The sequence below is a fragment of the Desmodus rotundus genome, chromosome 2 (assembly GCF_022682495.2).
Source record: "Desmodus rotundus isolate HL8 chromosome 2, HLdesRot8A.1, whole genome shotgun sequence".
Classification (NCBI taxonomy): Eukaryota; Metazoa; Chordata; class Mammalia; order Chiroptera; family Phyllostomidae; genus Desmodus; species Desmodus rotundus.
In genome coordinates, this window is record NC_071388.1 from 34,506,402 (window position 1) to 34,520,510 (window position 14,109).

Below are 14,109 nucleotides of genomic sequence, written 5' to 3' on the forward strand. Positions count from 1 at the left end.
TTCCCTTCTCTCTAAAAAAAGTAAAATGAAATCTTAAAAGGAGTGATACTTCAGAGAAACTGCTATCTAAGTGTTGGTTATTTAAAAATTCCTTCTTTCCCCAGAACTTTAGAGATTAAAACATATGCGATTGAGGTATATGAAGCAAGTCTTAAGAAAAAAAAATTTTTTTTTCTACACTGTCACTGAATTCTCTTAGCGATTTCCTACTGGTGGATTTTTTGTTGTTGTTTTGATTATTGCACATTGCAATCAATTAATTTAATGCTTTTGTTGGCAAGGCCCTGTCCCCCAAGTCACATTTAAAAATTCAACCCCGGAAGCTGGTAGGCGGTGGGTGGGTGTAAACTATGTGGTGTAGTGAGTCACACCTATCACTGATTAGCTATAATGAATTTTTAAAAATCACCTATCCAGCAGCAGCAGCAGATGTGGGCGCAGCCAAGGGGGAGAGGCCAAAGGCAGTGAGTGGCGCTGCATTTACACTACTCCCACTAACGGGACCAAAACAGACGCTACAATTCGGAGCTTATTCTGCCTCTAGCTGGTGGAAACGGAGAGTGCGGGGGGGCGGAGGATGGGGGGAGTTGGTGACAAGAGATCTACCAAAGGGGAGAAAAAAAAACTGAAGAGACACAGTGAAAGGCTGTTGTCTCCAACTCCATGTTCTCAGTCTCCAAGACGAAGGGGCCTGGAAAGGGAGCACAATGACGCGGAGAGCAGAGAAACTCATTGCGTCCGAGGCCTCGCGGCTCCGCGGAGGTGCTGGTCCACTCACTAGCTCCTCGGAGTCGTTTGGTGAACGTTACACGTGACGCCCGGGGGCTTTAACCGGTCCAGCCGCCCCGGGTGCATCGGCCACTGCAGGTGGAGATTGCACGGTCGCCGCAGGAGGAGGGAGTGAGGGAGGAGGGCGAAACTTGGAAAGAGAGGGACCGCCATCAACATCAAGTCAGCCACCCTGGACACTCGTCCCCGAAAACCCACCCCCACTGCGATCCCAGCTCCGGCCCAAGGGGAGGAGGAGGTGGACTGGGGAGGGGGATGCTGTGCAATAAACTGGGCCAGGAAGGGGGGGCAAGGGAGGAAACCGTGGCTTTGAGGGGGCAGGACGGGGTCTGAAGAATGGGTCTAGCTTGATTCAGACTCCTGAACCCGGCAACGCCGCGGAGAGAGGGGGGTGTAGGAGAGGAGGCTGTGCTGCGTGTGTGCGCGCGTGTGTGCGGGTGTGTGTGCGCGTGTCTACAGGTAGCAGCAGCGGCGGCGGCGGGGACAGGAGCAGGGGACGCATCTGCAGCCACCTCCCCTCCTGCGATTTTCCGAGGGGATTGCTCACTTAACTGACGGATCTGTGCCCTCGGGAGATCTTCTCATCCTCTCCATTTCCACGCGTGTTAGCCGTCTTCCAGTTTCAAGTGTGTGTTTGGGGTATTTTATTTTATTTTATTTTTATTTTTCCTTCTCCCTCTAAATCTTCTTTGGAATTCTACAAATTGGAGCAGGTGGCTCCTGAATCTTTGGATACATTTGGCTTGCCAAGTTTTTATCTTGCCGGTCCCCTCCGTCTTTCAGAGGCATCTGTGGTGCTTTTCTTTTTGGATTTCTATGCAGAAAACGTATATATGTTTATATACCGACCGCATAATATATAAATACATATATGCGCGTCCAAGCACTTGGTTTTCTTCTCTCTTCCCGACAAAGCGGAATGTTTTGGAGCCGATGGATAACGAGAACAGTATTAACATTCTTTTGATCCTGTTTTTTAAAAAAGGGAGGGAGCATGAAGAATTGTTTAACATTCGGCCATCGTTTGGTTGCACACTAAGCATCTCGAAGTATTTATGGTTGCAGATCAGGTGCAAACGGGGCTTAGAGAGAAAGGTAAGGGATCTTCCTGCATCCGCTGAGCTCTGGTGTTTATCTTAATCCCGGGGGTTGCCGAGAACTTCTACTCCCGGCCTCTCCCTCTCCTTTCCCCACCTCTCACACACCCTGCCCTGCCAGTCTCACCTGTACGCTTATCCCTTTTCCAGTTGCGGAGGGGAGTGGGGTGGGGAGGGGTGGGGGGTGCTGGAGGTTTAATCACCTGGTAGAGTTTAAATCTCTATTTCTCTCTCTCTTCCCTCAGCAAGGGAACTGAGTTTCCCAGCCCCCTTTTACCTATTTTAGGAAACCCATTTTGTCTTTTTGAAAAAATAATGCTACCTAGATAGCTGCTTTAAACAACTCTTTGGTGCCAAACCCTCACCTCCATCCTCTGATGAAAATAAAAGCAATAAAAAAATAACTTTAATGAATTGGGTGTTTTCTTCAGCACTGGGGTTCATGGAACTTCCCAAACGCTTACTTTCATTTAAAACCAAACCAATCCCTCAGAAGGAGTCCACTGTGGAGGAAATTCAGCTGCCGTGTCCGCGTAAAGCCAATTCCATCTTACTTGGAGGGTCATTCACCAGAGTTGAGAGAGATGGAACGGAGTCTAGTGCAGGAAAAAACTGCACGATACTTAGTTCCTTTGTGAAGCCACCCTTTACAGCATGGCCAGTCCCTGTTTAACTCCCCGTTCAGGGGACCCGTTTTCGGACTCGATTTTTTGGGAAGAGAGGTGGAAACTTGCCCTTGCTTTTTCTTCAATCCCTCCAACCTGCTTCCTTCTGCGCTCACCATCCTTCGCCCAGGCACTTTGCAAATTGCCCGTTTTCCCCCTCCTCCTGGGGGGTGTTCTCTGCTCTTCCCCACTCCTGCCCCCTGTCCTCTGTCCTCTCTCCATTGGCGCTTTCAGAGCAGATGCATCTTCTCTTCTAAAGCTCTCTCTCCCGCCTCCCTGACCCCCCCCGCCCTCCCGCGTCCCCGGCGCCCCCCACCTGCTCCGGATCTCCTCGCCCCTCCTCTCGCCTCCCCACGGCGCCTTGACCCTTCCATCCCTAGTATCGGCCGGGGGACAGGGGGCGCCGTGTCCCGGCGGCAGACGCCGAGCGTGCGGAGCCGGGGAGAGGAGAGACCTCCGGAAGGCGAGCGGGAGTCGGGGATCGGAGGCCGGGAGAGCCCGTCCGATCCGGAGAGACACGGAAAAAAGGGGAGAAAGCGAGTGGGAGGCGCGCACGCAGCCAGGCTCGGGCAGACGGGTGCAGTCGCCTCCAACGCCTTAGAGCGGCGCCCCAGTCACTGCAGCTTTTCGCCCTAGAGCTGTGCCCAGGGACCACCGAGACCAAGAGCCGAGCCTTCGGCACAGAGGTACCAAAGAAATAAGGAAAAGAGAGAGAGGGGAGGGTTTCCTGGGAAGTACGGAGGCTGAGCAATGAGATGGAGGAACAATGCCGCCTCCAGAAGAAAACCCTTGCCTGCAGCCCGGGCGGAGCTCAGGCGGGCTGCCTCCAGCCTCCCTCTCTCCCCCGGCCCTTGGGCTAGTTCGGGGGGGGGGGGGGGGGTGGCTCTGCCTCCCAGTTTGACAGGGATGCAAGAAAGTTGCTCTTCCTCGCGTTTCCTGCGGAGCGGTTTTTACAGCTGCGTGATTCGAGTCAAGATGTCACTCCCTAGATCCCCCGCGTTGAGCAGCGACTAGATTATACATTATTGGGCAATAACCCCCCGTGGGAAGAGGTGGTAGTCCAAACATTTAAAAACGCTCCGCATTGGTTTCCGACTGTCCAGCCCAATGCTTTTGTGAGTAGAAATGAAAAACCACCTTCAGTGAATTTAAAATTGGGAGTAATTTATTCCAGAGGAGATTGATAGTGTCTTACGGAGACGAGGGGAGTTTTGTGTCTAAAATTTGATTCATTTGTGATTGTTCTAAATCATGAGCCGTTGGCCTCCACAAAGGTATTGATACTACTTCTTTTTTTCATTTCCGGGACCATAGTGATCCACGTAGGACTTAAGAAATAGGAATTCAGATAGCTAGCTAACCTTGTGTCTGTCACTCTGCATTTTCACAGGTACTTAATGTACTCATCTTTCTTTTTATTTTTTTACTGAAATTACAGTAGTCTCTTTTCTCTATAAATTCTCATGCTGTTCATGAAAAATACAGGGTCAAAATGTATTGCTTAAAAGTTAATTGTGCTTAATTATAAATAGGATCATATATAAAAAAATCACTAAGGAAAGGTGTGGGTGGATGTGTTTCAGTGTAAAACCTATAAAATGTCTTGGCATTTCAATCAGCCATTACAACCTAGCAGAACACTAGCTTTTTGAAATGAGCTCAGAAGCAAGAGCCATTCCAGTATTTAAAATATTACATGTTAAGTACAAAACAATTGTTTACTGTGCCCTTGGCAGAGAATGCATCTAAATCTCTCTGCACTGCTGAGTGATTGAATGATTCACAGAGAAAGTGGAAGTTAATCATTACTCAGGCCTTCTGATTACCTGGTTTGATTAAAAGAAGTAACTGTTTTCTGTAAGCCTGCTATTCTAGTCAGTCTTCCCAACCCTCTTCACAGAAGCAGAAACCGAGGAAGTCAGTCTTTCAGCAGACTCTGAACTCCAGTTGCAGTGTGGGGCAAAGAAATCCCTCTTTACCGCCCCTCCTTTCCACAGCCCCCCTCCTTCCACTCTCAAGGTGGTTTCTGCCAATCTTATCTTTATTCCCTCAGTAGTTACTCATTTTATGAAAATTTCCTTCTATATTTGGATATAATATGTTTTCAAATATAAATGTCTGGATTATTTTGGAGTTGAAGGTGGTATGTAAACTCACAGAAGGTAGGCTGAGAACTTTATTAGCTGCAGGTACAATGTTTGAAGGCTCGATGACTTTGCATGACTGGGTGACTTCCCTGACTTTCTAAAGTCTCTTCCAACTCTGAACTTCTCATACTTTATTCCATTTCATTACTTTCATGTGCCTATTTCCTTAAATTAGGTATTTAGGGTTTTTAATAGGATAATTAAGTAACTATAACTAGATGATACAGTTCATAGTTATAAATTTAAGCTCCGAGTTTACAATTTTTTAAACATTTTTTAGCAAACCAGAGTAATTCCTTATTTCTAGAATTCTTTATTTTTATACAAAGAAATCATTTTGGGAACTACCTATCAAATACTAATTTCTAGGTTTTGTAAGCAAAACAAAATGGGAATTAACAGTAGGATTTGCAACCATAGCAGTTCAACAATACACTTTCGCACACTTTAAAGTATTTTGAAGTGATGTTTGATGTTTGTTTCCATCTTCTTAGATTGTAGATGAAGAGACTCCTATTCGAATTCCTATGATTTCTCAGTTATATTTTAATTATTTGTAAATGGAATCACCTGATTCCAGTTCACCAAACTCATTCTGCCTGCCCCCCCCCCCACCCGACCCCGGCCCCGCCAAAAACATGAGCCTGGTCTTGCAGATCTTTTATTAACAATGGCCAGTGACTCCTGAGAACGTGGATGCTAAAGTCCAGAAGACTGATGGTGTTCAACTCCTGTCACAATTTACTCCCCAACCTCTTAGATTTGAACACCTTCCACCTGGAACTCCTCCCTAATTTATTCATTATTCCATTCACAAGACTCTTATTTACTACTTTCCCCAATAGTACATGCCATTTAGGCTCTGTGCTTTGCTTATGCTAATACTTCCTCATGAATTACTTTCCACTGTGCCCCCCGAGTGCACACACACAGAGCAATTGTAGGACCAAAGAACATTTTGTTTCCTTAGAGTGGTCTTTCCTCCATCACCCTGTTTTCTTCCTGTATCCTTGCTCTAAGCTCCCACAGACATTATTTATACCAAGAGTAGCCCACGTTTCATATTTCTTGATGGTGGCACACTAACTGGAAGGTAAGTTCCCAGAGGTCAAAAGCCTCATCTGATTTATCATTTCATTCAGAAGGCTTAGCCCCATGTCTGAACATAAAGTAGACCACGAATGAATATTAAATGTATTACTTAAAAATGCATTTGGCTATGAGGCAATAGAAAACCTGGCTAACAACAGCCCTAGTCGGGTGGCTCAGTTGGTTGGAGCGTCATCTTGTATATCAAAAAGGTTGTGGGTTCCATCTGGTCAGGGCACATCCTAGGTTGCATGTTTGATTCCTGTTTGAGGGACTGGATGGGGCATGTAGAGAGGCAACCCATGAACGTTTCTCTTTCATACAGATGTTTCTCTCTCTCTCCCCCCCTCCACACCCTGTACCCCTTTCCTCACTCTCAAATCAAGAATAAAAAAAAGTCCTCCAGTGAGGATTTAAAAAAAGCTAACAGTGGATTAAGCAAATAAGGGTTGATCTCACATCATAAAAACTCAAGATAACAGTTGCTTAACATTTTTTCAAGGAATCAGTCTTCCATCATTTGGGTACTTTTCTTCTCATGGTCATAAGATTGTTGTTTTGCCTCTGGCTTCATGTCTGCATTCTAGCTCCCCCACCCCCCAAAGATAGCAAAGACTATTCTAAGACAACGTTTCTCAACTTTGGCATTATTGTCATTTGGGGCCAAATAACTCTTTGTCCTTGTCAAGAGGGAGTATCCTGTACATTATTGGATGTCTAGCAACATCGGTGGTCTCTGCTGACTAGATATCAGTAGCGCGCCCCATTCACCCCTTTAGCTATCACAACCAAGAGTAGGAGTGTGCTAGACTTTGCCAAATGTCCCCTCCTGTCCCCAAGGTAACATCATTTTGGGTTGGCAGCAGATACTCGGGTTCCCTATTTCCTACTCCCCATTTTTCTTTGCATTGCAGTGGTGGTGGGGATCTGTTTGTTTTTTTTCTTAAAAAATGGTAGAGAACTCTATGAAATTGTTTTAAAAAATGAAATAAAGAAAGAAAGAAAAGAAGGAAAGGAAAGGGCCAAACCATCCTTTTTCTTGAGCAGTTTATCTTTTTTTAAAAAATGTGGGTATTTTCCTCGTAGACTTCTACTCTCACATCACTTCCAGAACTGTCAGATGGCCACCTGTAGCTACAAGAGAAGTTAGGAAAATGCGTTTTTAGTGTGGTATGCCACTACCTTGAAGAACATCAGAATCTGAAAAAAGAACAAGCAGTGAATCTGTGTTTGAAAACTAGAAGTGTTTGGCCGCTAAGACAAGATAAATGAATGTGTAAAATTTATCTAAACACTTTAAAGAAGAGAAAAAATAAATAGCCAAAATAGAAAGTAGATATAATTTTTTCACATGCTAAATATTGATTAAAATAATTGTGATAATACTGTGATTTTTTTCCCCCCTAGATGGCATTTTACTTGGAAAATAACTAGGTAGAATGGAGGCATTTTGCTCTTACATGTGTGTGTACATATGTGTGTATGTATGTAGATGTATATGTATGGGTGTGTATACATATACACATGCATGTGTGTGTGTGTATATATGTAAATGGCAGCACCTCATCTTCTCTAGTCCAATGAATAAAGCAGTAGTTTGCTATTCATATGAATTAGATAGTACTCAATAATTAGAAATGTTGTCAAAGGAGATAAAAATGCAGATCTAATGTTTTCATACTTTCTAGTGCTTATATTTAGAAAGGCAGCACATGCTTGTGATGGCATTAGGTTAAATAATGGTTTCTTGTACAGATGTGTTGGCATGGGCTATAGTAACTTTAAATTAGGTTGCTCAGTTATTTGTATCAGTGTGGTAGAAAAGTCCTATTGGATACCATTAGAGGGAAGAATTCTACTTTACAAAGTCATATCAGCATTGCTGTGATGGTAAATGATCTGGTCTGATTCAGTACAAAGTTGTTTTCTTCGTTTTTTAATTTCTTACCATTGCTTTTCATTCTTTATGAGTTTGTTGATTGCCAATTTTTCTCAGTTTTGTGTAGAATATAGAAATATAAGATATGTTGTCTATTAAGAAAGTTTAGTTTGCAAATAGCAGAGTACCCAGTTATAAGCCTAAGCAGTAAACACTTGCATTCTCTTTCAGAACAAGATTCTGGAGGTGTGCTGGTCCAGGGTTAGGTCACTCAGCAGTTCAAGGATGTCAGGACTCTGAGACAGTTGTGCTAAAATTCTGTTGGCTCCCCATTTTAGAAAGAAGGTAATATGTTTACCACAGAGCCAAACATCTTCTAACAGTCCCACTCAAAACAAAAAGATGAGAGGCAGTTTTTTTTTTCTCATGGAAATGGGAAGAAAAATTTTCCAAAACCTAACATCAGTCTTGCCTTTATGCCAGATTGACTGTAACTATGACCCATCCCCCTTCTAATCGCTGGCAAAGAGAAAATGCATTCCATGAATGGTTTTGGTCAATCAAAGCATGGTCTTTCCCCTGGGCTGGAGGAAAGATCTGTCCTCCGCGGACACAGCCATTTCACACTTAAACAAAATAGGGACTCTCATTAACTGGGAGGAGCGAGGCAATAGCTACAACCTAGGGTACCTAACATGGTGTGCTATAAACATTATGTTAAGTTCTCCTCAAATTTCTTAGAATGTGAAATGCCTGCATTATAATCGGATGCATGTGTGCACACACACACAAATTAAAAGGTCTTTGAACCCTGGACATAAACTGTACACATCAGGCTGTATGCTTCTGATGTAGAATGACTGCTCTCATGATGTTCCAGAGATTAAAAAAAAATAGTATCTAAAGAATCAGAAAATGTAGAAATGGTCTTTGGAGAGAATAGTTAAAAACATTAAATTATGTTGCATGTCTAAACCCCAAATCCTACCTTTTCAATTTAGAGCTACATCATGTGACAAACTCAGATAAACCAGAACATGTCCTCCTTACTAACTGAATACATCATCTGTGCTTGTCATGTGACCTTACAATCATCATTTGGGAGTAATGTGAGAAATGACTGAACCCTTTTGTCATTATTGTCACGAAGAAGGGCTTAATCTCATTTATGGCCCAAATTCAAATTACCATTCTGCTTTTGATAACTGTTTACTTAGAGGATCTAAGGCAGTAAGTATCTCTCATGGAACGTTGAGTCTTTTTTTTTCAACAAAGAAAGATTTATTTCCATTTCTTTTATTCGACTTCATGGAAGCACAGCCAGTTCTGTGTTCAATTGAAAAAGGGGTTTTTAACCATCTCCTTTCCCCCTGCTTCATTATTTGAATCCATTTTTAACTTACACTTTGCTTCAAGATTTTGTTGTAGTTGAGATTTTATCATAAGCTGCTTCAAATTATTTTTGGGAGGAGAAAGAATATATACTCACATGTATATATGCATATGCAAACAAATGAAGGCTGTCACATATCACTCAATAAATGTCATTTTCCTGAATGAATATATATTCAGAAATTAGACAATATTGTGTGCTATAAACTGCTGAATTATGTTCCCATTTGCATGTACAATGGGATTTCATGGAAAAAAATATACCAGTGGTACTTGAGCCACTTTGAGGGAGATACATGTTATACTTTGCAGGCAGATGGAAACTCAGGGAAGGTGGTGAAAGTTTAAATAAGATGAATTCACTATACGTACGTTGCTCTAGGATCACAGAGCAATTGTTTTTCCAACTTTTTTCTCTCTAGCTTTAGAATTTCAGTAACTTCACTTCTACTAAAAAACTTTCTACCCAGTACAAAGGGGCAAATAAGCTTTAACACCAAAGCCACATTGTAAAAGAAACATGAACTAGAAAAGAATGGATTTGATACTTCTTTGTCTCAAAGCAAATTTTGTGATGTACATTGGCTCTCTCATAGCTTTACTATCAGCATTTCAGACCACATCTTTACAGCTCTCATCCTGCTATTCAGTGCTCTTTTCTCAGGCTCCATGCCTGGAGCTGTTTGCATCACAGAAACCACCTCTGACCTGGAATCCTTGCCTGGGGTGGGGTACGGGGCCATTGTGATTTCTGAATCATGCTTAAAATGATAATTAGTGATTCCATCTGTGGGGTCAGAAACAGATGCTTCTTCTTTGTTTTAATGGAAAGTATATTTGAAAGTGGAAACATAGTAGAGTTGGGTTTTAAATAGATCCACATCTTAGTGGGCACTCTTGTATCAGGTGAAGACCTCCTGGGAAGTATGTTTTCTGAGCATTGTTCTGAACTTCTCTGAACTTTTGAACCTGTGAACTTTTCTGAACTTCTGAACCTTTTGGACCTATGCAGTACCTTGTATTCAACAATCCACTCTGCAATAATGATGGTTCACAGCACTAACCCTAAGTGTTGCAAGTTCCTGAAGCCTCTCTCATGGAATAAATGTTTAATTATATATTTAATATACTATATTTGCCCCCAAAGGGACCACTGATTACAGGATGCGTCATTATTTTACATACACTTCAGAAAGAAGAAGCACCCCAATTAAATCATTACGCAGTGCTTTCTACCAGTTAGAATTTTTATTTTCTAGTTTAATAAAAAGCCATTAGACTTAAATAGAAGTAGATTTCTATAATATATCAATCTCTTACAAAGTATAATATCAACAGACACATTAGTTTAAAGACTTCAAAAAACCACTTGCTTTGGCAACACATATACTAAAGAAGAACTCAAAAAATTGTATTCTACTCAGGTTCTGACTCTTCTGAATAATTTCTTTTTTTGACTCAGAGCCATCTGTATTTGTGTTTTTCTGGGCAATAGTGTCTGTGCATTGGTGATGTACCGTTTCCTAAGTCCGCTCCGGGACTTCTCCAGGATTTCATTCTTAGCATCTGGTACCTTCTGAAAGGTGAGATGCTAGTGTTTTGTTGATCTTTTTAGAAGGTGACAGTTGCAAAATTTTCAGTCAACAACCATATTTCACAATCCTTTCTTCATTGTTCTGAAAAGTCAGGAGTGGTTGTTGTCTTTCTGTGGCAAGAGGAGTACACCCAATTTTTCCGTACAAGGTCAATGGCAACTGTGCCTCCACTGCTGCTTGGCTGTAAGGGATTATAAAACACATCCTGATTGCAGAGATGTTAACGTTGAAAAAAAAGTTCATCAGATGTGTCCTCATTTCTTAAACTAGCTAATGCAGCGATGTTTATTAATTGACTATTTAATCTGTGAATACTTATATAAGAGAAGTTACTACATAATCTTAGTATGATTATAATCTAATTCTATGCATTTTTTATTCTCTACCCAGACTCCCAGTTTGCAGTATATAAAACGTATTCAGTCTTCTAAATGGATATAGTGGGATGAAAAAAGCACAAGACCAGGAATTAAAATACCTATATTTGTAGAGCAGATTCTTCTAATAACTATCTGTGTCATTTCCTGTAATTCATGTCATCTCTCTGGGCCTTGGTTTCTGATTAAAATGTGTCTTTGAACTAATTGAAATTAAACATGTCTTTTGGCTCCCAGAACTGGTTTGGGTAAAGATAATCAGTAATAAAGAATGTTCATCATAATAATATAGTTAAGCTTGTTTTATATAAATCTGTAATAATAGGTGTTACTATAAACTGATAATCTTAAGATAAATAATGTATATTACAGGGAGGGGCAAAAGTAGGTTTATAATTGTCCGTATAAGAAATAATAAAATAATTAATAAATGTAACACAAGAATAAACTTGTTTCTTGTATTCACGACTGTAAACTTACTTTTGCCCAACCTTGCATATAACTTTAAGATTTATTGTATATTGTATAGCTTTGAAACTTTGTAGTATTTTTTGAGGCTTACACATAAATATCTTATTTGTGTTTTAAATAACTGTAAGCAATGCAGAAGGTTCAACAGAACAGGTAGGGTTTCGGATACTTTTCCTCAAATACACCGGCTGAGGAAGATTACTGAACACATCAAAGCCAAAAAAGAATGCAAAAGTGGGAAGAAGCAAGGAGAAAATGCATTTTCCATTAAGAAAGAAAAAAAGACTTCCACAAGGAATTAACTATCACTATATATAAATGTTCTGCTTAAAAAAGAGTCATCAGTAAAAAGCTAGAGAAAATTGGCAGGTAAAAATTAACGTTTTTTTTTTTTGTTTTGTTTTATCATTACTCAACCACATACCACTGATTTTTTAAAAAACATATGAATAAATGAAGAGGAGTCTTGGACCGGATCAGTCAGATGCTAGTATTTGTGGATATTTCTTGACAGTTCTTACTGTGCAATTCCACAGACAACAGTGTTTCTTCTCTGTATTGTATTTGAAAATTGCTACTGCTCTTAAGTGGTCAGAAAGCTGGGTACTTACTTTCTGATGAATAACAAGCTCTCCAGAGGCATGCCACTCTCCTTTCTCTCATTGTGGCTGTAGTCACCACAAAGAAAACAGTGTTCCCTCTCACCTACCTATTTTGCCATAAAGTGAGTTGATTTATAGAGTATGAAGAAAAGCTCTCCTTTTTTTGACTGTATGTTCTCAGAGATCTTTTTAATACAATTAAAATATAGAAATGCATAAGTTACAGATATAATATTGCTGCAAGTAAGTAGAATTTTATTGAATAATTAATTAAATTATTTTAATCCTCTACTCAGGTCACTTTGTCTATAAGAAAAATATGAAGATACTAGTATTTAAGATGGGAAATATTACTTAATGGCTTGGAGTCTTAGACTATTAAATAGTGTGTTGAGATTATGTTCACATTGCAATCACATTTTAATGACTAAAGATAAATGACTAAAGATCACAATTTTTGATTCCAGATAATCTGTAAAACATATTGCAAAAAGAAATAATTCACTTACCTTTTTTTCAATAAATATCCAGTGGTATTTTCAGCGGAGAGTTGAAAGGGTCATGATGATTTCTTAGACAATTACAGGTCAACCTTCTCAGTCTCCAGGGGACAAAACAGGCTGAGATAAGACATGACTTGCTTGGTTTACACAATGATGGAACTTGGTCCAGAACATCCCAATCTTCATGTAATGCCCTCATGATGTCGATTTGACGTTCAGGGCAGTAAGACACATATCAGCACCCTATGTGACATATATCTGTGATTACAGAATTATTAGTTTAGCAGTACAGACAATAATTGCCAGAACTTATAAAGAATGAAGTTTTATTTTTAGGAAGGGTGAGTGAAAAAAAGTGTTACTGGAAGGACATTGGGATATGGGCAAATGGAAAAGTGAAAGCAAGGCATTGCTTGAACAAAAGCAAATACAAATTCAGAATAGGACATGTAGCAGATGCAATCGGTCATTCTAGAGTTTTTAAAAAGTAAAAAATAAGTAAAACAACTCACATTAAGAAATAACTGCTGCCGGGAAAAAGAAGGTGCTTATTGAAAAGGTGGATGTATCTTACTCTGTGCTGAGTAGCTTGGCATAGCAGTATCAGATCAGAAATCTCAATTGTATATGCACCCTGAGTAAAACACATCCTTACATAAAGTGGTCCATATTACTCATGCCAGAAAAGAATCATTTCTACCAGAAAACAAATTATTTAAAATGAAAACTATAACTTTCTGAGCACAATACTTAATAATGTCATTGGTTGATACCAAATTCATTTGAGATCATTTGATTGTTTGTCACCAAATGAGACCTTACCATAGCTTGCCCCGATATTGTTTTCTAACTTGGGCACTTCGCCTCCTAGAAGTACCAGAAACACTCTATCTGCCCAGGCTTATCTTCTTCCCCATCCTTCCTTTCAATAGAGTGCTTCAGGCAGTTTTTTTCAGATCTGCTGATTATAGGACACTTGTAATCAAAATATCTCATTTGCTTAAGGGAGAAAGGTTCTAGTTGGTGCTAATTTGTCTTTTAACACTCAGCGATCATTCTCATCACTTAAAATAAAAAAAAACTGTAACATTTCTTAAGGTCTAAGAGGTGCAATTTCAAGTGAGATACATCCCTCTGTTTCTACTGAATTGCACATGAAATCAATATGTCCCTCCTGACTCTCCTTGGATCCATTCTTTGTAACAACAGCAGCTGATTTTGGGAATCAGTGGCTAGAATAACCAGCACCCTGGGACCAGGGAAGGAATCAGAAGAGCGAGAGCATGTTTTCTGTAGAACTCCATACACATGGTCATAATCAATACTTTCTCACGGATTGGTTCATGATGACTGCCAGTCAGAAGTAAGCACGGAGTAGGCCTGGTGTTCAGTTTAGAATGTCGTTACCACGCCAGTCTTCTCTGCAACTCTAAAGAAGCATGAGACTTCACTGTACCATGCAACCCTGACAAGGAAAGGAGAATGAGGTGGTGATGCTATAGG

The 14,109-nt window shown here is 40.6% G+C and overlaps 1 protein-coding gene across 2 annotated transcripts in view; it reads left to right on the forward strand.

Annotated features, from left to right (window-relative positions):
- The first annotated feature begins 3,199 nt into the window (after positions 1 to 3,199).
- The window catches only part of NLGN1 (neuroligin 1), a 762,989-nt gene continuing 752,079 nt past the window's right edge, over positions 3,200 to 14,109 (forward strand). For both annotated transcript variants that reach the window (XM_053919372.1, XM_053919373.1), the window contains exon 1: positions 3,200 to 3,237. The gene's annotated coding sequence lies outside the window, so the exon portion shown is untranslated. The remainder of the gene's footprint in view (positions 3,238 to 14,109) is intronic.